The sequence below is a fragment of the Planococcus citri genome, chromosome 3 (assembly GCF_950023065.1).
Source record: "Planococcus citri chromosome 3, ihPlaCitr1.1, whole genome shotgun sequence".
Lineage (NCBI taxonomy): Eukaryota > Metazoa > Arthropoda > Insecta > Hemiptera > Pseudococcidae > Planococcus > Planococcus citri.
Window position 1 is genome coordinate 14180348 of NC_088679.1, and position 23144 is coordinate 14203491.

The window sequence follows — 23144 nt, forward strand, 5'->3', positions numbered from 1 at the left end:
CAATTTTTTTTTGTGGTGACTGATGAGTTTATTCTTTTGATCACACAATTTCAGAATTTGAATTTACTAAAATTGAAAATTTAGATTTTTGAAGAAAAAATCTCACAAAATTTTTCGTTGGAGAAAGTCCAAATATCATCTTTTTTTGGTTTGAACATGGCCCCGGCGCGGGGGGCCGCTTGTTGTTTCGGGACCCCTCACAATTATGAATAATTTGAGAAATAGAAGATAACAAATTCAGCCCGAGCAAAGCGAGGGCAAAAGCGTCTGAAAAAATGAGAATTTTGAGAATAGATTAGTGATTTTGTCCGCAAATTAACGATTTTGCCAATAAATTCCGAATTTTTAAAATATGAATTAGAGGGATATAATACCTCCTACACCCCCTTAAATTCGCCCCCAGACTTTCTGATCACGTTTCAAAATATTTGTGAAATACGACATTTACCTACCCATTATTTTTTTTCATTCAAGTTATAATATAACTTATTTAATGTAATACGTATAGAGAAGTACCTATAGGTACTATTCTATGGCGAGTGTGTGCAGCAATTATCAACTCGCTGTGTTTAGTAAAGTCAACAATATTATGGAATAGTTTAGAGTTGAAAACAGGGCGGTTCGAGGGGAGAAGGGTGCAAAGGGGAAGATCGCCTCGAGCCCACGCTTTCTGGAGAGCCCGTCAAAAGAAGGGCCCGCTATGAAAAAAAAAACCATTTCCTTAAATTCTCGAAACACAAATTTTCGAAAGCTGTTGCCCTCGCTTTTCTCGGACTTGTTTTCTTTTCTTTTCCAAAATTAACATCCTGAAAAGATCTTTCAAATCCTAAAAATTTAAAAGCGAAACAAACTCCTGGCATACATATACAAAAACGTCGTTTTTTGCTTTTTTCGAAATACAAATTTTCAAAAACTTTCGCCCTTGCTCGCTGAGGCCACTTTGTTTCTTGTTTTAAAATAAAAAATTCACATTTGGGTCCTCAAAAATCCAAAACAGAAAATCTCATATAAATACGATATCAATCGGCTAAATTGTTATTATTTCCCTACATCAGTTGGAAAATTTTCAGTCAACCCCCCACCCCCCGCCCTCAAACCGCTATATATTTTTGTTCCTAGAAATGTTCCCAAATCATATTTCTACCGCTGGTCTTGTACTGATAGGTTAAGGTATAAAAAATGAATTTTGTTGAGTAGAATTGAATATTATTTATGATAGGGTTAATTTATGGCATTTCAATGGCGGCACTAGTTTTTGATCACTTTTCGAAGTTCGTGTGAAACGACATTTGCCATTGCCTGCTTTTAAACATATCAACTGATCACGTAACACAACACTTCATCGCCATTATTCATTCAAGTCATAATAGGAGGACATAGGTGGCCGGTGGGTACTACTTTGATAGCAGTATTAAGCAGTTTAATATTATTTCATTTCTACTTTGATTTAACAATTTATTTCACAGTAGATTTTTTGTCTGTTTTTTTTTCCTAACTAACTCATTAAATATTTGCCTACTACCACCATCATCGCCGCCACCACCACCACCACCACCACCCCCCCAAAATTTTACCTGGCATTTGCCCGGTAAAGTATTAGAGTGCACGCCACTGTTATCAGAGGTGTAACGATTATAATCGATGCTGCATCGATCATTTCGCCCCAAAATAATCGGACTAATCGGAGAATAATCGATTAATCGGCGATTATTCGGTCAAAAAAATTTGCTGTTCCATGATTGGTTGGAATTGAGTGACGTCAGTCATCGCCATAAATGTTTTCTGAACCATTATCTGAACAATTTTCATTTTCATTTTTTTACTCAAAAAGTAATTGTAATGAAAGGATTGAAGAGAAAATGAAAATATGAAACATCAGATAACAAATTAAAACCAAAAGGAAGACATAAAACTCAAGATTTGGATTAATTTAAAAAAATTACCCAAAGGTCCGATTAATCGGCGATTAATCGATTACGGCCGATTATAAATAATTGGCGATTATTAATCGGAGATAATCGATTATAATCGTAATCGTTACACCTCTGTGCATTATGGTGCATCTTGGTGGCATTTCTAACACCTGTAGGCTGTAGGGTGTCGGCTCGCGGAGCCAGTGACCAATTGACCATGTGATTGCTATATATTTTTACAATGCACAAATACGCATATCGCAACTGCATTGAGTTGCTTAATTACAGGGATAATCAGGGTTAGCAAAAAAAAAAAAACCAAGACATGTTTAAAACAGTGTTTTAAACAGCCCAAAAAAATTGGAGTGTTTAAAACAAGGAAAGTGTTTAAAATGTTTAAAACGTTTTAAACGTTGTTTTTTTTCATTTTTCTCATGAAATTCTCAATTTTTTACAATCACAATCACATTTAAAAATCATTTGATAACCAATATAAAAATGATAAACAGAAATTTCAATTGTTGGCGGAAAGAACACTACTTGATGAATAAAATTTAAACAACAAAAGCAAGACTTTTGAGATTTAAGTTTTGACTACTTATTCATTTTTGCTTATTTTTTTAAAATTTTGTAAACAACGAACCGATGGAACTGTTTTTAACATTTGTTTAAAACAAAAACTGTTTTTTTTTTTAAAAAAAAACGTTTTTTTTTGTTTTTCCCCCCCCCCAAAAAACGTGTTTTTTTCCAACTCTGGGGATAATCTTAGCGACCTAGGGTGACAGGAGGAAGTTCTCATGAAAAGTGAGTATATTGTACCAGCAAAGAGTTTGGCTGAGCACAGATACCTCAGTCATTATAAGTTTGTGCTGTGAGTAAAGTGCCTGTGCTTGTTGCTGTTTCATTCCCTTGGTTGCCTAGGATTTACCTGTTCCATTGATGCTATATCGACGATTACGATTACAAAATAATACGAGAGTACAAAAGTTATCTTACTGAGACACTGATACATGAATACTTATTAGAATAGGCCTCGTATCAATTGTTTGCATAGTATCTTGGTGCAGTATGTATGCAAAGCACCAATATATGGTTTTGATTAGGTCAGTGATTTATTTTATTACATGCATATTTACATCTTGCTGACGAGTTGTGAGGATTAATCCATCAAGCTGATACTGATTGGACAAACCACAGGTCACTTGTGTCCAAAGCATCCACACAAATGGGTGAACCACAGGTCCACAGGGGGTCCGAAGCGTCACCACAGTTAGTCTATAGCTTATACTGACACTGATTAGTTAACCACAGAACCACGGGTCAATGTCAATTATTGGCACTCCGGTCTGAAGCATTTCCTCAGTTGGTTCATGGCTAAAACGTCATGGCCTGGGGCAGAGATCTTTAAGAATTTATTGGGGCTATTTACAAATTATTTACAAGCCTTGCATGATCGATGAGTACGACCCGTACGGAAAAATACTATGGTCAACTATAGTATTTTCGCTAACTATAGTTAACTATAGTAACCATGAATTTTTTTTCAATATTTTGGACAATTTATTGCCTTATAATTCCTGAAAACACACAATTTATCATTGGACTGATAAATTGTGTGTTTTCAGGCATTGTAAACCAATAAATTGCCCAAAATATTGAAACAAAAATTCATGGTTACTATAGTTAACTATAGTTCGCGAAAATACTATGGTTGACCATAGTATTTTTCCGTACGGGGAGGTACACAATTTTTTCAACAAGGAAGGAATAATGCCAGCAATTTGAAATTTTGTGTGGTGTTGGAATGGAGATTTTACTTCCAGATGCCGCAAACCGCAAACCATTTGTCAATTGGTTCAGCGGTAGGTACCATTTTAATAACATTGTGAGTATGTCGCCGCGGATTTCAGTGTACAAACCTGCAGAGGTGCCATCTATGATAAGTTTTTTTTTTCATGCAAAACAGAAGACACCTTTGGAGAGAGTATGTCGCCGCGGATTTCAGTGTACAAACCTGCAGAGGTGCCATCTATGATAAGTTTTTTTTCACACAAAACAGAAGACACCTTTGGAGATTAAACACAAGATTAGAGGGATATATGGTCCGAGTGTGGTTTTTAGAAGACAAAGGTTGGTTCAGTGCCCAAAATTTGATATTATTTGTAAAATGTGTGTGGATGATATGCCGATGCCGCAAGGTGGACGGCCAGAGTGTTTTTAGACATTCAGGGTGTCATTTTGGATGAATTTCTCCCTTGTAGAGGAACATTTAATATCTTTGAGAAGTCGAAAAAGCCGAGGGACAATATTTTGTTTGGTAAAAATAGTTGTGGAAATGTGGATGCCTTCAACCTCGAACCTCGATCAATTTGTCTTTTTTGTGATGATGTGACTTTTCACATGGTGAGAAAAACAACGGTTTGGTTAGACAAAGTAGAATGGGTAGTTATGGACCCCTCCCCATTCAGCTCGGATGTGGAAACCTTTGATTTTCATCTCTTCAGACTTCTAAAACAACGTTTTGGTGGCAAAAAGTCCGATGACCACAACATTTTTCAAGTTAAAGTCAGCATTTTCTTTAAGAATGAACGTGTACAGTTTTTTGAAGAGGTCATTTTTAAGCTAAAAGAACAATAGTAAATACATAGTAGTATATTTGAATCTAGTTCAACAAAGTGTATTCAGTTTTTTGATAAATGCACCAATTGATTTTACAGAATTTTCTGTACCTGACTTAACGGATGTCCCTTGTAATACGTGTGTGTACTCAAAAGTGATTATTTTTATTACAGATTGCTTATCATCCATCTAAGTTCCAGCCTAGCCAGAACTTTGGAGCCAGACCTGACAACCTCAGTGAGTGAGTGAGTGATTGATTGATTTTCAATATTTACTTTGATCGTACAGCAATCAATAATTTGCAAACATACTCTTTTGATAACGTTTATTTTACCTGACAATTGCTTATGTTTATTAATTAATAGTCGTTCCCTTCCTACAATGGCTATTTCCTGACTGAGATTTGGATTAGCACTTATAGATGATTTTCATAGATTCTTTCACATAAAAAGATCATATTTGAAAACCTGCATCAACCTATGCTGGTTCTGTTAAAATCCAAGACCACTAATTTCTGATCAATTTTGGCAAAAAATTAGGGTCATTTGACTATTTTATCAAAACATTACTTGTTTACTTGTTGAGAATTTTTATGGGAAAAGGTTACAAGTTGTAGCCTAAGAAAGTTAGCATTGAATAGGGAAACGCTAGAGGGCAAGCTGAATTTTGGTATACTAGCCTATTTTTATACCCTAAACACGAATCCTTGGTGTCCCCACCTGTCCCTAGTGAGCTCTCCCCCCAATTGTGGATTTTAGTCTCTCAAATGAGGTTTCCCCCTCTATTTCCCGAAATTGTGGTCCTAGCCCAAAAATGGGGGGTCTATAAAAGTTATTCTAAATCAAATTTCCCATCAGATGAGCTATGAACCAACTTCGTACCCCTAAGGGGGGGTGGACCTTCAGTCAATTTCAAAAAACTAGCGGATAGAAAAATGCGGGGGGATTTAAATTTTGGTATACTGGCCTTATTTTTGTACCCTGAACACGAATCCGTGGAGTCCTCACCTGTCCCAAGTGATTTTCCCCCAAATGTGGATTTTAGCCCCCCAATGAGGTTTTTCACCCCTACCTCCCAAAATTGTGGTCCCAGCCCAAAAATGGGGGGGGGGTCTATAAAAGTTGTTCTAAATCAAATTTCCTATCAGATGAGCTATGAACCAACTTCGTCCCCCTAAGGGGGGTGGAGCTGGACTCAATCAAATAAGTATAGGAGGTTTTTGAATCTTAGCCATAATTTTGGGGGAAATTTGTTGAGAGGATTTGTATGAATACCCCTTCCCTCCACATTAGAATATTTTAATTAATTTTTTCACGTTAGTTTAGGAAATTATTTACCTATTAAATTAATGTACAGGTAATTCACATTTTTTAATCAACTATTCCTGATCATTTTTTTGTTGAAAGTTTTGAACTGATTTTTTTGTTAATTCGGGAAATTGTTTTTGAATCTATTTGAAAAAGAAAGCGACAAATTCACAAATGAAGTGACCGATTAGGTAGGTAGGTACCTAGTTGAAAAATTTGTAGAACTTTTTGAGCTGGTTTAAATGGATGGAACTTTAGAAACAAGTTGTATACCTACTTACCTACCCAATTAAGAAGAGCTTTAGAAAGGTTAAAAAAAAAATTAAGTACATAAGGCAGCGTTTCTATTTTGGTTGCGTTTATTTATTTATGTATAAGTATTTTTTTTTTTTTACTTCAAAAATAATTTCTCCATTTTTTTAAAACGTTTGGTAAAGTCTTCACGATTATAAATTCGGCAAAATAAAAAGGATTAGTTGCAATGCTTCTTATTCCGTGTAAAAACATTACATTGGATTCGAAAAGATTAATTATCGCGAATTAAAAATCTCGCGAAGTTATACTTTCGCAAGTAGGTGGAGAAGAAAAGCTCTGTGAAATATGTACCTACGTTTTAGTTAGAATAAAACAACACGGTATTCTCTCGTTTGAGCAACGCAACAGTTATACCTAGGTAGATAAATACATGTAAAATTAAACTTTAAAAGCACTTTATAACTTTTCAACGTAAAAGTTATCTGTTGCGAATACAGATTCGTCAAAGTTTACTTTCCAATGTTTGAGATTCATCTCGTATGTTAGTAAAATTAGGCGAAGAATTACACTATAATGTGTTGAAAAAGACGTGGGCATATTGATCTCGCGAACCCTGAACGATATAGGTGTTACTTACGTATAAGTATTTATCCTCCTTTATAATCAGATGAAATGTGGTTTCAACGAAACCGTACCTATTCTACCTATGGATCTTATTCGAGGGAAAAAATACAACTCTCCACTCTGTGAGGTGTTTCTTTCGATAAAAATAGGTTCTTGGGGATTAAGTACCTACCAGGTGGATACATTAATGAAATACGATAGCTATTCTTAGATGCGTACAAAACTCACTAAAGTCCATAACTATAAATACCTAATGTTAATTAAGAAACACTACACTAACTTATTCTGGTAGGTAGGTACATGTATTATGTAAGTATTATACCTACCTAGTTATATAAACTTGGATACTCCTACGATTGTTAAAAGGGGACAAAGGCACATAAATGTAATTATGATAAATAGTAAGTACCTGATATAAAAATTTACCGATTTATTGCTCCAGGAAGAGCTTTTCCATTTCGCAGTGGTCGTTACACCGAAGTTCAAAAGCAGTAGCACTACTGACCAACATTTTAAAGGCATGTACTTACCCTACGAACTGTTGAAAAAAAATTATATGTACTATAAGAACGGGACTTCTCGGTCATTCAAGTCACCGATTTTGCAAAATACACATTTTGGCGGAAGGGGGAGTGTGGGGGGGCGAATTTTTGGGACCAAAGATTTTTTTAAAAGCACCTAACAATAACCCATCATAATTCCCCAAATCCAGGAACAAAGGCATTCCATAGGGTGGCCCTAATTTTCAAAGTTGGCATTTCTCCCCTCCCAACCCCCAAATCGGCGACCTTTGGTTTCTTTCGCGAATTTTTTTCGAGCCGTATAGTCCGGCATATGACAATAGGAGTAATTGCACCCCCCCCCCGATCCTCCGGGACAACTTTTTTCATAAAGGGGACATCCTAAGGAACATTTTAAAGCAAACTTGCCAAAATAAAAGTTGGACTTACTTACAAAAAGGCGGCAATTTTGATTGACAGGTCAGCCGAAATCGCAGATTTTGCGTTTTAACATAGGACTTGCACGAACTTTTTCAAACTTTACAAAGGTAGATCGAAAGATCATGCAAAAATTTATCACCTGTCAAAATTTCAAGGGCTAAAGTGCATTTTTCGATTTTTGGTGAATTTTTGAAAATCGAATTTAGGCCAAAAATGGTGGAAAAAATTAAAATTTTACCAAATAGACCAAGAAAGCTGAAATTTGAGATATACCCTATTTTCGACATGCCAAATCGATTTGAAACGGTTTCAACCCGTTTTGAGCAGTTCTGGAGCTTCCAGCAGATTATTGAAACTCGAAATTCCCACAAAATTCCATCAAATTGGAGTTGTTAAGCTAAAATTTATTCTAAAAACTAATTTCAATACTCTACGAAGTACTGCAGGTGAATTTCAAGTCGTTTTGGATCCTCCAGCGACTTTTAGAAAATTCCTGAAGCCTCAAGCAGATTTTTGAAACTTTAAATTTTCACAAAATTTCATCAAATGGAGATGGGAAGCTAGGAAATTTACTCTACACTCCAATTTTAACACCCTCTGAAGACGACTTCAGGTGGGTTTAAGTAATTTTAGGGCCTACAGCGACTTTTTTTGAAAATTACTGGAGCCTACAGCAGATTTTTGAAAGTTTAAATTTTCACAAAATTTCATCAAATGGAGATGGAAAGCTAGGAAATTTACTCTACACTCCAATTTTAACACCCTCTGAAGACGACCTCAGGTGGGTTCAAGTAATTTTAGGGCCTCCAGCGACTTTTTTGAAAATTACTGGTCCCTCCAATAGATTTTTGAAACTTAAAATTTCCCCAAAATTTCATCAAATGGACATGGAAAGCTGACATTTATTCTACACTCCAATTTTAACACCCTTGAAGACGACTTCAGGTGGGTTCAAGTAATTTTCGGGCCTCCAGCGACTTTTTTGAAAATTACTGGAGCCTCCAGCAGATTTTTGAAGCTTAAAATTTCCCCAAAATTTCATCAAATGGAGATGGAAAGCTGACATTTATTCTACACTCCAATTTTAACACCCTTGAAGACGACTTCAGGTGGGTTCAAGTAATTTTAGGGCCTACAGCGACTTTTTTTGAAAATTACTGGAGCCTCCAGTAGATTTTTGAAACTTGAAATTTCCCCAAAATTTCATCAAACTAAGATGGAGAGTCGAAATTCATTCTGCAAACTAATTTCAATACGCTACGAAGTCTACTGCTGGTGAATTTCAAGTCGTTTTGGAGCCTCCAGCAACTTTTTGAAAGGTTGTATGACGTTTTTTTGTAAAATTGAAATTTCCTAAAAGTAGCTGTGGAAGCTTCAAAATCATTTGAAATTACCATGTAGTCTGCGAAGTAAATTTCAGCTTGCCAACTCTATTTGATAAATTATTGTTGAGTAAATTTGAAGTTTCAAAAATCTATTGGAGGGTCCAGTAATTTTCAAAAAAGTCGCTGGAGCCCCTAAAATTACTTGAACCCACCTGAAGTCGTCTTCAGAGGGTGTTAAAATTGGAGTGTAGAGTAAATTTCAGCTTTCCATCTCCATTTGATGAAATTTTGGGGAAATTTTAAGTTTCAAAAATCTATTGGAGGGTCCAGTAATTTTCAAAAAAGTCGCTGGAGCCCCTAAAATTACTTGAACCCACCTGAAGTCGTCTTCAGAGGGTGTTAAAATTGGAGTGTAGAGTAAATTTCAGCTTTCCATCTCCATTTGATGAAATTTTGTGAAAATTTAAACTTTTAAAAATCTGCTGGAGGCTCCAGCAATTTTCAAAAAAGCCGCTGGAGGCCCTAAAATGACTTGAACCCACCTGAAGTTGTCTTCAGAGGGTGTTAAAATTGGAGTGTAGAGTAAATTTCCTAGCTTTCCATCTCCATTTGATGAAATTTTGTGAAAATTTAAACTTTTAAAAATCTGCTGGAGGCTCAAGCAATTTTCAAAAAAGCCGCTGGAGGCCCTAAAATGACTTGAACCCACCTGAAGTTGTCTTCAGAGGGTGTTAAAATTGGAGTGTAGAGAAAATTTCAGCTTTCCATCTCCATTTGATGAAATTTTGTGAAAATTTAAACTTTTAAAAATCTGCTGGAGGCTCCAGTAATTTTCACAAAAAGTCGCTGGAGGCCCGAAAATTACTTGAACCCACCTGAAGTCGTCTTCAAGGGTGTTAAAATTGGAGTGTAGAATAAATGTCAGCTTTCCATGTCCATTTGATGAAATTTTGGGGAAATTTTAAGTTTCAAAAATCTATTGGAGGGACCAGTAATTTTCAAAAAAGTCGCTGGAGGCCCTAAAATTACTTGAACCCACCTGAGGTCGTCTTCAGAGGGTGTTAAAATTGGAGTGTAGAGTAAATTTCCTAGCTTTCCATCTCCATTTGATGAAATTTTGTGAAAATTTAAACTTTCAAAAATCTGCTGTAGGCTCCAGTAATTTTCAAAAAAAGTCGCTGTAGGCCCTAAAATTACTTAAACCCACCTGAAGTCGTCTTCAGAGGGTGTTAAAATTGGAGTGTAGAGTAAATTTCCTAGCTTCCCATCTCCATTTGATGAAATTTTGTGAAAATTTAAAGTTTCGAAAATCTGCTTGAGGCTTCAGGAATTTTCTAAAAGTCGCTGGAGGATCCAAAACGACTTGAAATTCACCTGCAGTACTTCGTAGAGTATTGAAATTAGTTTTTAGAATAAATTTTAGCTTTACAACTCCAATTTGATGGAATTTTGTGGGAATTTCGAGTTTCAAAAATCTGCTGGAGGCTCCAGAACTGCTCAAAACGGGTTGAAACCGTTTCCAATCGATTTGGCATGTCGAAAATAGGGTATATCCCAAATTTCAGCTTTCTTGGTCTATTTGGTAAAATTTTAATTTTTTCCACCATTTTTGGCCTAAATTCGATTTTCAAAAATTCACCAAAAATCGAAAAATGCACTTTAGCCTTTGAAATTTTGACAGGTGATAAATTTTTGCATGATCTTTCGTTCTACTTTTGTAAAGTTTGAAAAAGTTCGTGCAAGTCCTATGTTAAAACGCAAAATCTGCGATTTCGGCTGACCTGTCAATCAAAATGGCCGCCATTTTGTAAGTAAGGCCAACCTTTTTTTTGGCAAGTTTGCTTTAAAATGTTCCTTAGGATGTCCCCTTTAAGAAAAAAATTGTCCTGGAGGATCGAGGGGGGGGGTGCGATTACTCCTATTGTCATATGCCGGACTAGGCAGAAAAGTGTGGCAAAAGCCTACTACGGTTGTAAATACGTACATGATGTAATCTTGACAAAAATAAATCTAAAATATGTGTTATTTATGAACTGCATTTGTTCGATGACTCGAGCTGAAGTTTATAATTTACGCAAGTTAACGCGATAACTGACGCGTGAAAAACAAAAACACTATACTTTCAAAGCGTGCTTGTTCGTCTTGTAAATACCAACCGAATACCGAGTGGATCACCGATCGGTATCAATTTAAGGTATTTTCATATTCAGTAATTCAATGTTTTATCATTAATTGTTAGTTACACGTGGTATATTTATGCGAAATTGCACCACCATCGGTTTTCTCTTCGCGTAGGTACCCTACATATAATTAATTTGTAACGTGTGATGCTTGATGAATGATGATGCTATACGAAAAAAATGCTAGAATCGTTTAGTTATTGTTGGTCTACAAATAACAAATTCATCAATCACTATAGGCCCAATGGAGTTAGTTCCTGTAAATTTTAATCAATTTGTTGAGAATATTGCAGAAAAATTATTCATCAAATGCTGCGTTGATAAAAATGTCTATAGTAGGTACAAAGTATCGAGCCACACAGCAGATAACTTCTCGCGATCAATATATTTCATACACATAAAAAAAAAATAAAGAATGAAAAAAACGTGCTGCTGAATATGATAAGGACACTTCATTCACGTTAAAATTGAAAAAAAAAATTACGATTCAGTAATAATTTCATTGTCGAGTCGAAAAAATCGATGCATTAATTTAGTACATTATGTCTGGCGTAAGTTAAGTACCCACTACACCTACTTAATTATATTATTAATATTTTTAATACATTGTGTTTTACAATGTACAGATAGGAAACAAAGTACGCAGTTGATATCTTATCACCTCGACTCGAGTTCCGATTTCCATTTTAAGTTGTATTTCGAAACCATATACCTACCTGGAGCCGTGTGAAGTGATTCTAAAACAATATTTCGAGTAAAAAGTCAATTCTTTATCATCTCGAGGTTACTTGTAGCGCCGGCTCCAATACACCATTATCGGTATTTTTAATTAGACATCTGTGTATTCCGAAGCACAACCTAAGATTACAACAACTGGTCTCTGACAATTACGAAATATTTAAGTAATTAAAAATAATATTAATTAATTTCCCATCGATAAACACGTCGGTAGTGTGATAAATACGCATTCTGTAGTACGTTGGGTTTCTCCAAAGTGAGGAAACGAAAAAGAAAAAAAGGGGGAAAATGCGCGTAAAATATGAAATTTTTGTTTTGCTCGAATATCGCGCCCCGAATCTGTATAGGTTTATTTTTTTTTATTACTTTAAGCCCTTATTGTTTACCTACTTTTTATTCAAAAACGTGTCGAGAATTTTTGAAGAAAAGTTTTCGTTACGCGGAGTACATTTACAGGTGACTGGGTTATAGCCTACATATTTATGGCTTATGGTTCGGCTGCACGTCGTTTTGACTTTCAATTCGATGTCTGTCTGATATCGCGATTTTTCCCATCTCATCTCGAACGGTTTCCGTATTTCAATGGATGATTTTTTTTCGAGAAATAAAAAGACACTTGTTGATTCAAATATGTATTAATACCTATCTACCAAACTTAAGTAGGTACAATATTGTGCATTATCAAGATATTTATGATAATTTATGGTGCAGGCATTTCAATTGGATTGTTACAGAGAGTTCTTAAAAATATAAAACAAATAAAAAAATAAAATAAAACATGTTTAGAGGGAGAAGGCCAACTTTTTTTTTCATTTGAGCGAATGTTGTAAAATTCAAATTAGTGGAATATACAAGGTGGCAATTATACGCTTTTGTTCTAGGTGGAGGTTGGGAAACTAAAGTTTGGAGCGTTTAAAAGGCACATCAAGAACGCCCACTGGATCTATTATTATAAAGGACATCAGTCCCTCGGGTCAAGGAAGTTCAAGTAACTAAGTAGTAGGTATAGTTGGAAGGGTAGATGGAAGGGGTAGAAATTGATGAAACAAAACAACCAAAAAAAAAAAAAAAAAAACGCATACGAAATTGGATGATTGGATGGACATGACTTTTACTGTCACTATCGTACTAATTTCGAAAATTTTCCCTATTTCAACCCCTTCATTTGTTTTAAATTTCAACGTCTGAATTCTAGAAGATACAAGCAAATAAAAAAAAATGTTTGGAGTTGATTTTTGGTGAAGATGATATAGTGAGATTAAGAGTGAATGAGATAGATAGATTTTATCAGAATTTCTATCTACGTACTGAAGTTTAGAAATATTCCCTAAGGTAGTGAATATTTGCCTCGCCAGGTTAGCTCAATATATCGGAGAGGTCTCAGTCATACTACTCACTTTTCACAGAAATAATTTCCAATCACCAATCAAAAGCATACATACAAGATAATATGATTTATTGTTGCTCGGAAACATGATTAAAGATACATATTCTATCGGTTAATCGAGTATAAAATGATCTTACTACCTTAGACTCGAGTTGGCATATTATGTAATAATTAATATTCGTTAATAGATAATGAGGGTGGTAATTGCTTACCCATTGAAACTGTACACATTTCCTAGAAAATGTGTTATTAATGCAGGTGACTTTCTCACCAGGTTCACAAACTGTCCATATTTCCTGCCTCTTCGGTATGTCCCTAATACTAGACATGGTCGGCAGGGGTTGGTTGTTTTTACTGAGGGTGCTTTTCCAGACGAGAAGTATGTTCCGATGGCCGGCAGGATGGGAAACATACCCAATAGAGAACGTGAAGAATTACGATCGATAATTTTAATCACGAAGCGAAATAATATTAACCACTATAGAAGTGGGCGAGATCGGAAAAAATAGGAGATGAGTGTCCTTGTAGAGGGAACTCATCCGCTTCTAACTTGCATAAATACACTTTGAGACCAAGAACCGGCTCGCGCGTTCGCCGAATACGAGATCTAATTAAATTCAAATCATGTTAGATATAACTACTCGGTAGTCTTGCGACCACCGAGTAGGAGATGCAGCTTAATTGGGAATGCAACTTGCCCGAAAATACAACAACTGCAACTAGTTCGGCTCGTGGCTGTGTTGCTCAATTTATAGTCGTAGGTGCATCGTTCGATGCGCGGCTATTGATGACATTGAATTGTCATCAAAATGTATTAGAAGAAGTTCTCACATTACCAGACTTGCGCAGTCTTTGGGAGTTGTTATTTTAATCCTCGCTACGGCGATGTTTCTTATACTCATCACTACGGCGATGCTTTTATTAATCATCCCTTACGTGATGAAGGCATATTTCCTCATATCATATGCCCTTCCGGGGGTTGACCCCTTTACAGCAGGTCACGGGGGGAAGCACGGATCACAAAAAATAAGAGGAAAAATATGCCGTACCCCGCTCTCCCCTCCCTTCCAAACAAGGGAGGATGCGCCACCCCTGCCCCTCCGTACTTTGCTGCGTTGATCTGCAGACTATTTTGAGGTGACAGGTTTTCACAAGATGGGTCGGAGGGTGGGAATTTTGAATAAAAATGCCATTGACTTTTTTCCCCGCAATCAAAGACACCAATTGCTTGATGATCAGAGACCGCAGTGTCAATCAACAGGATCGAAAATGGTAATGTTTTTTGTGAGAATAGTAAGAAAATTCTAAAATTTTTGAGTTTTAAAACGGCCCTTCTGTTTTTTGTAGCCAAATGTTTCCTAATGGGTTCGATGCGAAGATTTTCCTTATCAATTTAGATGGAATAGATACGCGAAGTATGTACTCTGCCAACGAGAGTGGTTCTTGGTCCTCAAGTAGCATTATGTTAATTTGGCCTATAAATTTAATAAACGTTCTTGCGAATATGATAATTACGAAAAGCCAGCTTCTTTTATTTTTTATAGTGGTCGTATCGCAGCTTTTAAGTTTTTGTTTCCCCATTTTTGAATTCATACCCCCATCAAAATGGAAGAAAAATTGAAAAAGTTCAAAAGTTTGCGAATGTGTTGTAGTCTTACCTTCCTATTCTCTAGAGAATGCATACAGTTTCAAAGAATTTAGCTTAATTCTAAAATTTTGCGTAATTCTAAAATTTTTATCTAATTTTAAGAGCTTAATGTATTGCATAAAAATAAGTGCAGAAAAATATGGTTCTAGTATTATTGAAAAAGGAGACTGAATGTAAAAAATGGTCTGAAAAGATTGCGTAATAGTATCAAAAAAAAAAATTTTGCTTAATTCTAGAATTTTGCTTAATTTTAAGTGAGTAATATCTATACATAGCATGAAAAAACAATACGTGCATAAGAGTAGAACTATTGATGCAAAAAATTGAATAGAGATGCATATAACATATATGAGTGTAGAATACAAAATCTGAACTATTGAATAATGTGGATTTGTAAAAAATTAATTGTTGAAGAATTACGGATATTTTGTGATGGGAAGATGTGGTCGTTTAGTCGCCAACAGTATTATTATCAACGAATCTCAGCTTTTCGAGTTATGAAATCTCTCGACATCGTCATTTAATATGGATCATTACTCAGGACTGCGTTTTTGTTGAGTCATAATAATTCTGTGGGGAAACAAACTATTAGTGTGTTTTTCGAAAAATACTTACTTATTGTATCTTGTGTATAGATGGGGGTCTGAAAAGTTAGTCATGCTTTATTTTTATACTTAACTCTAGGGTTAGATTAAAAAAAATAAATGATTAATTATGTACAGGGAAGATTCAATTTCACTTTTATTAGGCACTTCCAGTGATCCAGAGCTCTACTGGTTTCGGCTAAGGTAGTCGTTTTTATTCATCGGCTTCCGTGTCACTTATCTCTTCATCTTGCGATGGTACCCGTTGATCGTTATTGGAGTATCTAGAATCAGAATAAAGCAGTGTCGCGCGCTCGCGTGACAAATTAATCGACGGCAAGCTGACTCGTTCTGCCTGTTCTATGGCTGCTTCTACCATACGCACGATTCGATCGGTGCGTCGGCGTACATGTCGAACTGAGCTGTCGTTATCGTCATTTTTTCGACGTTCTAGGCGACGCAGTTTACCCATCTTTCCGAGATTACTGTTTTCGTCGGAGGAAGTTTGTGTGCTTTGTACTGCTACTGCCTTTGTCGTATTTGGGTGAGAAGAGGTTGAGGGTGTGGAAGGATTAGTGGTTGAACGGGGAGCTATCCTTACAGGGGTCAAGCAAATCCTAGGGATTTTTAAATCAAGTGGTAGTAATTGAGGAGTGTATTCTGACGAAATATCTACGTCAGGTGTAGGGGGCCTAGGATTTAGGATTATTGTTTGCTTTCGTAATACCTCAGGGATGAATTTGTCTCGCATTGTCGGGATTATATTGGCATATAAGTTAGATGGGTAGAAGGGACCTTTTCGGTCCATTCCAGCCCTGTTTCTGTGGAGTTCTTCGAATATATCTGAGGTGTGGAAAACCCTTCCTCCGAGGGTCCGTTCCCAATCAAAATTTAGGGCTCGGTTGATTTCTGAGAAAGTCGTTTGGTTGATATCCTCATGTGGTATGAGGGGGAGGATTATGAGTTGTTGAACTTGTAATTTTTTCAACAACAGACAGATTGCTTGGAATGCATAAAAGAAGTGTTCATATGACGTGTTTCGTTCCACATCAAAATTTCCAATTGAAATCATTATTCTCTTTGGAAGTTCTTTAAACGTCCCGAGGTATGAGAGCAGTCCGGACGCCAGCATGTCTCTACGGTACATTTTATTATCAATCAGGTTTTCATAGGGTTTAGACACACCTAGGTATTTTGCAATACCGTTGGCGTGTCCATCCCCCATGATTAAGATATTGTATGCGAAAAATGCGACGTTGTATGTATCTTCCAAAATTTCGTATCCCGCAGCAGTAAAGCCGTGCGGGTAGGAATTAATGGGATAAAAGGGTTTTAACTCGGCTGAATCGGAGCCGAACCGTGCTTTATAATTTTTGCGAAAAAGGTTTTTGTCCGCAGATGTGCCCTTTTTCGGTTTTGGCGGGGGAATTTTCGATCTTAACCTCGTAGCATCTACGTGGTCTGAAACGGGATCTGGGGCCCTAGAGCTGTCAGACGAAGTTGACGGAATCGGCTCATTCATATTTACGCAATTGAGTTGCGATATTATGGGCTGGGTCACTGAATCATTTTGAATATCTTGGTTTCGAGGATTGATGATCGATGGGATCGGGGTCTCTGCTGGCTCCGGTCTTGGAATTGGTGCAGAGCCACAAGAAAGATTTTGTGGTTTCGCAAAGGCGGATCGTGATGATTCTTGGACTCGTCGCCGCAAGGGTGGAGGAGAAGTGTACTGAGGTATTCCTGAGTTGGAAATCGAAGGTTGTGGCAAGACGGGTTCCATTTGAGAGGAAGAAGGTTGGGACTTGGTAGATGAATTCATTCTCGGACGTAGATTTGCGAATAGGTTTCCTATCTGATGATCTAGGAGCCTATTATACTGAGTCGTCAATTTGGCGTATTCTTTTCGATAATCTTCCACCTGACTTGTTAGGGTAATATTGTCATTGACCAATACCATCTCAATACGTGTAATGTAATCTCGTTGTAATGCTAGTTGATTCACTAGAGACTGGACTCTAGAGTCGGTATTGAGCACTTCGAATATTCGTAGAGATTGGTCAACAAAGAAAGAATCGGATCCTAGGATCAATTGGTTACATGACGGATGGGGACATGGGACACACGGTGCACCTTGTTCTGTTTTCATAGTGGAGTGTATATACAATCGGTATAGGCACCCAAAATGAAAAAGGTGACGACACGCCGTTATGTAAATATCGTCATGAATGGCTCTTGCAAATGGTCCTGGCAAGGCCAAGGATAGCTTGCATTGGTCACAGATTATTTCGCAGTACGACATAATCGTGAGGGAAAATTGAAATGATGAGAAAATCGAAAAAAGGTTCTGAGAATTATTTCAAAAAAAAATAATTAACGACGTTTTGGAGAGTACTCAAAAATGAGTCGATGTCATTTGAAAATCCGGAAGATTCTATTGAGGTATGAAATTATTGGCAAGGTATTGGAAAAAATCGATCGAAGAATGATCTATTGGAGCTTTTGTCGAAGTCTTGTGGTTGAATAACGAGACTTTTAAAATAAGTTTGGAGAAATGGTAAAAGCACAGCAGTTTGGTACAAAGACACAAATGATCACTCGCGAATTCGATGCAAAAGAGATCCAATTGGCCTACTTAGATATGGGCCAACCAGATCAAGTTGTATTAAAAAGAGCAAACTTGGAAACGAATAGGTAAAGCAAAGTCAAAAACTTACCACAGCTAAGTCAAGAGATGTTGCGTGGAGCCCAGCACTACATATAATAAAGTTCGATTCGAAAAAAGGTAGCGCTTTTATTTTGATTGTACAAACTCTTCAGTTGATACAGATTATATGAAAAAAATCATTTCCACCTCCAAGTTTATAATTTTTGGGTGTATGTGACCGTAATGAGCACTTGTGCGTGAGAATCGATAAGAAGGCGAGGTAATTATCGAAAAATAAAAATAATCAAATAGGTGATAGAGAGAAAATACGTAATTTGAATGACAGTTATGTCCTCGTAAGTTGACGTGTTTATGGCCTTTGACTGGTTACCGAATGGTCTCTCTATAAGTGGTAGCATTTCGTCTGGACTTATGAATGAAATTTTCAAGAAGTGCTGACTATGTAAAAAATTCAGAATCGCCAGACGAGTCGAATGAAAATTTGCCTATAGTTCACTTTTCTAAAGTAGCAAATCCATAGAGATTGCTATGAATCGTCGAAGTAATGCATGTGTATCATTTGCATTGCCGGCAATTATTTCGTTTCTAATGCTGCTGGTCTTGCTTGAATATTGTACCTTACGTAGTATCTTAATGAGGTACTATGTAGCAGTGTTTCTAGTTGCCCATAACTGTCACATAACTTGCACCATTTTCTGAGTCTTCTGTATTGCGCTGGGAATCATTTAATTATCCACAATGTATCGATGATGATTTTGGGTTTGTTAGGGGGATTTGTGGCTTCGTATCCTATGGTAGCATAATATTTAGATCTCGTCGTTTGACTGTTGTCTATAATAGAAAAAATTAAACACGTTATATGTATTCTTACGTACAGGTTGTTGCTGTTGTTGAACTGTAAATGCGCATAGTAATGTGTTGATTAAACCTATACTATGCTTACGATTACGAGTAAGGGTTTTTAATTGGACAGAGGATGATTTTTGAATGGTGTGAGAAAATGCATCTTTTAGTGTACTGAATGACGGTGCCGTATCCAGATCGATTCGAAAAAGTTACCTTGTAATATACTGAGACCTAGATCTTGGTATATTTGCGAGTATTCGAATTCGTGTTTTGCAGGAAGAAAACAAGTATGTAGGGGGTGTTCAAAACATAAACCACAAATAAAAAAAAATAAAAAGAATATAACTATGCAATGAAATACTCGTAAATCGTGTTTATCACTTGTGAGGCGTATTCCTTTTCCCAAGTCATCTTGTGATGAATCTCGGACCAATGTGTGTACGTATTTATTCGGGTTCGTTTACGCATCTTCTCCAGCTGGTATATGCGGGTGTCTACGCTCTGTGTTGACAAGATGTAGCAGGGTCAATGTCACACTCGCTTACTGTGTCGCTGGAGTAACGAACTTAGGGTTGATGTCTGTATTCGTACATGGCACAGTGGAGTTCCGGTTTCGTCTACCTGTTATGTGTCTATTTTTACCAAGGGTGAGAATTACGAGTTGAAAACATCGTTCTTCGTCTGTATTTTAGAATACTTGCGTGTATAAAATGCACTGAAGACAAAAAAAAATGAATTATTAATCAAATGTAATTCTAAGCGTTACATTAAAGGGGATATGTAGTTGCTGGGGAATATAAGAGGACATGTGATAAGATAATTTTGTATACTGATTACTTGGGAGTACGCAAGGACATATGATGGGGTAATTTCTGTGTACTCCCAAATAGTTTGGGTTGCGTATTTTTGAATTTATACTACTCGGAGCATTGTTGTCTGGAAATACACAAGGACATCTGATGAGGTATTTTCAGTGTATTTCCAAGTGATTTAGATCGTAGTTTTGTAGCTATACGAGTATGCATACCACTGTAGAGTGACAGAAGGGGGTTATGGGGTTTGAAAATATTTACACTTACTTATTCTTAATGCTTTACTTGTCGCATGTCGGTTGTGATAGAAGTAACATGTGGTTATTGTTGCAATCAGAAAATGTGTCAGGACATATGATAGGGTATTTTTCGCACATTTTCCAATTCGCAACAATAGAGTAGTGAATTTTTGCAAAGCATTAAGTTTTCCATGATGGATTTCCTTCATCATCTGATTTTTCATCAGGAACCATTTCGAAGAACCGAGCGATAGGCTCTTGATCGCTATCGGATACGTAATTTAGGAATTTTGTCTCGAGTTGTTTTTTCCAGTGAGTAGCGGGTTTAGTTCGTAATCTAGTGAGAACTCGCTCCGATCGTGTCCTGGTTGGCAAAGATGTAGGCCTTTGAGCACTTGCCCCTGCCCTAGGAGCGTTTAGAGTTTCGCTAGGTTGCGATTCTGGAATTGCAGAGTCAGGTGGGGTATCCAATGGGTTTTGAACATTGGAAAGGTCATTATCGGGTGAATTTTGGAGTGCTATGGGAGCATCCGAAAATATTTCATCGTCATAATCTTGGCTATCTTGACTGTCTTGGCTATCGTCCAAGGTTGAAATAGTTTCTTGGGACGAAAATTCAGTTGCCCTATTCTTACGTGGACGGCCTCTCGTTCTTTTTACCGTAGTAGGGGGTTCGTCCTGTGCCCCTGAAGTGGAAGGTTGGGATTGAGAAAGGGTTGAATCTTGAGACGCATGTGTTGTAGCTTGCGCCTTTTCAGGTCGTTTATTTCGTGCCTCAGCACGTTTTTCACGAGCTGATTTTGCTACTTCTTGTAGGACCACTTGAGATGCTTTTCGAAAATCTTTCCTACTGATTACAATTTCGGTGTCATCCTCGTGATCCGAATCGAGGTATAATTCATCATCTTCACTGTCGATTTCAGATTCATTTTGATAGTCAGTAAGAAATTCTTTGATTCTTTGCTCTAACGAGCGAGAGTCAATGCTAGATTTAAAGCAAACTTCGCTTCTCAACTTTTCTATGTTCTCCTTTGTAATGAAAAGGGTCAATTGGCGAATGTTTGCTACTCTGTTAATTTTGTCATCGTCAGTTGGTTCCAAAAGATAGCAGTTATGGCCATTTCTTTGGATAACGATGTAGGGTCCAGTTTTCTTTTCGTATAGTTTGCCAGAAGTCTGTTTGGCAAAAGATGATTGTTTATGATTGGCCATTAAGACCCAGTCTCCCTTTTTGAAGAATGTAGGATCTGGGTGACTTTTATTGAAGGTGTATTCTTCTTCAATTTTCTTCAACCTTCTTTTCTCTCGAATAAAAGTCTCAACCAGTTGACGGTGGGTCATTTCTTGGATTTTTAGAGTGTCTTGTTCAATAGTATAGACTGCCTTTTTAGCCAACGAGTCAGCGATGATGTTTGTAAATTCGTGTTTTCTTGCAAAGACATGAATAAATTCGACTTTTTCAAACTCCTTACGAAGTTCGAGAATTTCTTTAAATAGGTGTTCATGATGGACTGGTTTATTACGCGAATTTTTCCAATTATTGGTTTGCCATAATGAGCAGGTATTGTTGAGCGCTTTTATAGCGTAGTTCGAGTCACTCAATAATTTTACTTTTGTGATCTCATTTTCTTTAAGTACTTGCAACGCTGTACGAATTGCAATTAATTCCGCAAGGTTGTTCGAAATTGGGTATTGAGTGCTCGTTATACGTTCAGAAATGTTTAAAATTGAGTCTGGCGCAAAACAAATACCTATTCCAGCAATTGCATTCGCGTCACCATTTTTTGAGCAGGCTCCATCCGCTGTAACACGGACGTAACCATCTGTGTCAAATATTAGGTCAATATCAGGATTTAACGTTTCCTCAAGACATTTTTCAGTTGAGACAGATGGGATTTCGCGTTTGATCATTTTCTCGTGAATTTTGATGAGTTCTTTCTTGAAGTTGAACTTTACACTTGTCTGGGGTATTTGTAGTCCAATAACATCTGCGATGCCCCAGGCTTCATTGGGTTTGAATCCAAATGAAGTTGGTGTATTGTTCAATTCATCCTCAATTTCAGAGATTAAATCTTGCCATCCAGAATGTGATCGAAATGGGTTGTGATTTTTATTAATTTTTACTCGTAGTTTGTCTCCAATCCAGCGCATCGTCCTTTCCACGGATGAAGATTGTGGGTTGTATGCGCTAGTGTGAGCAGCCTGAATGTGATGTTCTTCGAGTAAGTTGTACCAAGAACTAGAGATAAATTGTGATCCATTGTCTGTTATTATTTTCTTGATTTTTACTTTATGACTTTCAATGTCGAAGATTATCGTAGCCATCTGCTGACAGACTGACTTTTTCTTGATGTTATATAATGTTCTTAACCATGTTCGGTTTGTAAAGACATCTTTTGCGACCAAGAGGTATTTTGGTTCATCTTTCATTGCAGGAAGGGGTCCAAGCAAATCAACAGATAGAACATCTCCAAGGGCATAAGCTTCTACTTGAGCGTATTCAATAGTCTTATGGTTTGCGTAGTTCTTATTGACCTTACAGACAATGCATATGTTGCAGATTTCGCGAATATACGCCAGTGAGTTGTTGTGGTAAAATATTCTGCGAAATATTACGTCGAGTTTGGTAGATCCTACATGGCCATATACGCAGTGTAGGTAGTCAACAGTATCGTAGAAAAGCTCATTAGGCAGGCATGGTACTTTTGAACCGTTTTCCAATTTTTTCATGAGAATTTTCTCCCCTTTGGCGTTTTTGAAAATTTCAAATTTCGAAAGTTTGTTTTTCTGAGCCTCTCTTTGCTTTTTATTGTTTGCCGGGATACTTTCCTCAAGAATTTCGATGAGTTTTTTGCACGTTATATCTGTCTGCTGATATGACGAAATGTTTCTGAGACGTTTATGAAGTTCAGGAATGTTTTCAGCAAGAAATTTGACTTCCAAGGGTGCAATTCCTGTCTCAAATTCTTGTGAATGAGGTTCTGATGGCTCAGTTTGAGGTTCGAATGGTTCCAGCTCTGTTGGATCTGAGTCATCTGGAATTTCAACATTGTGGACT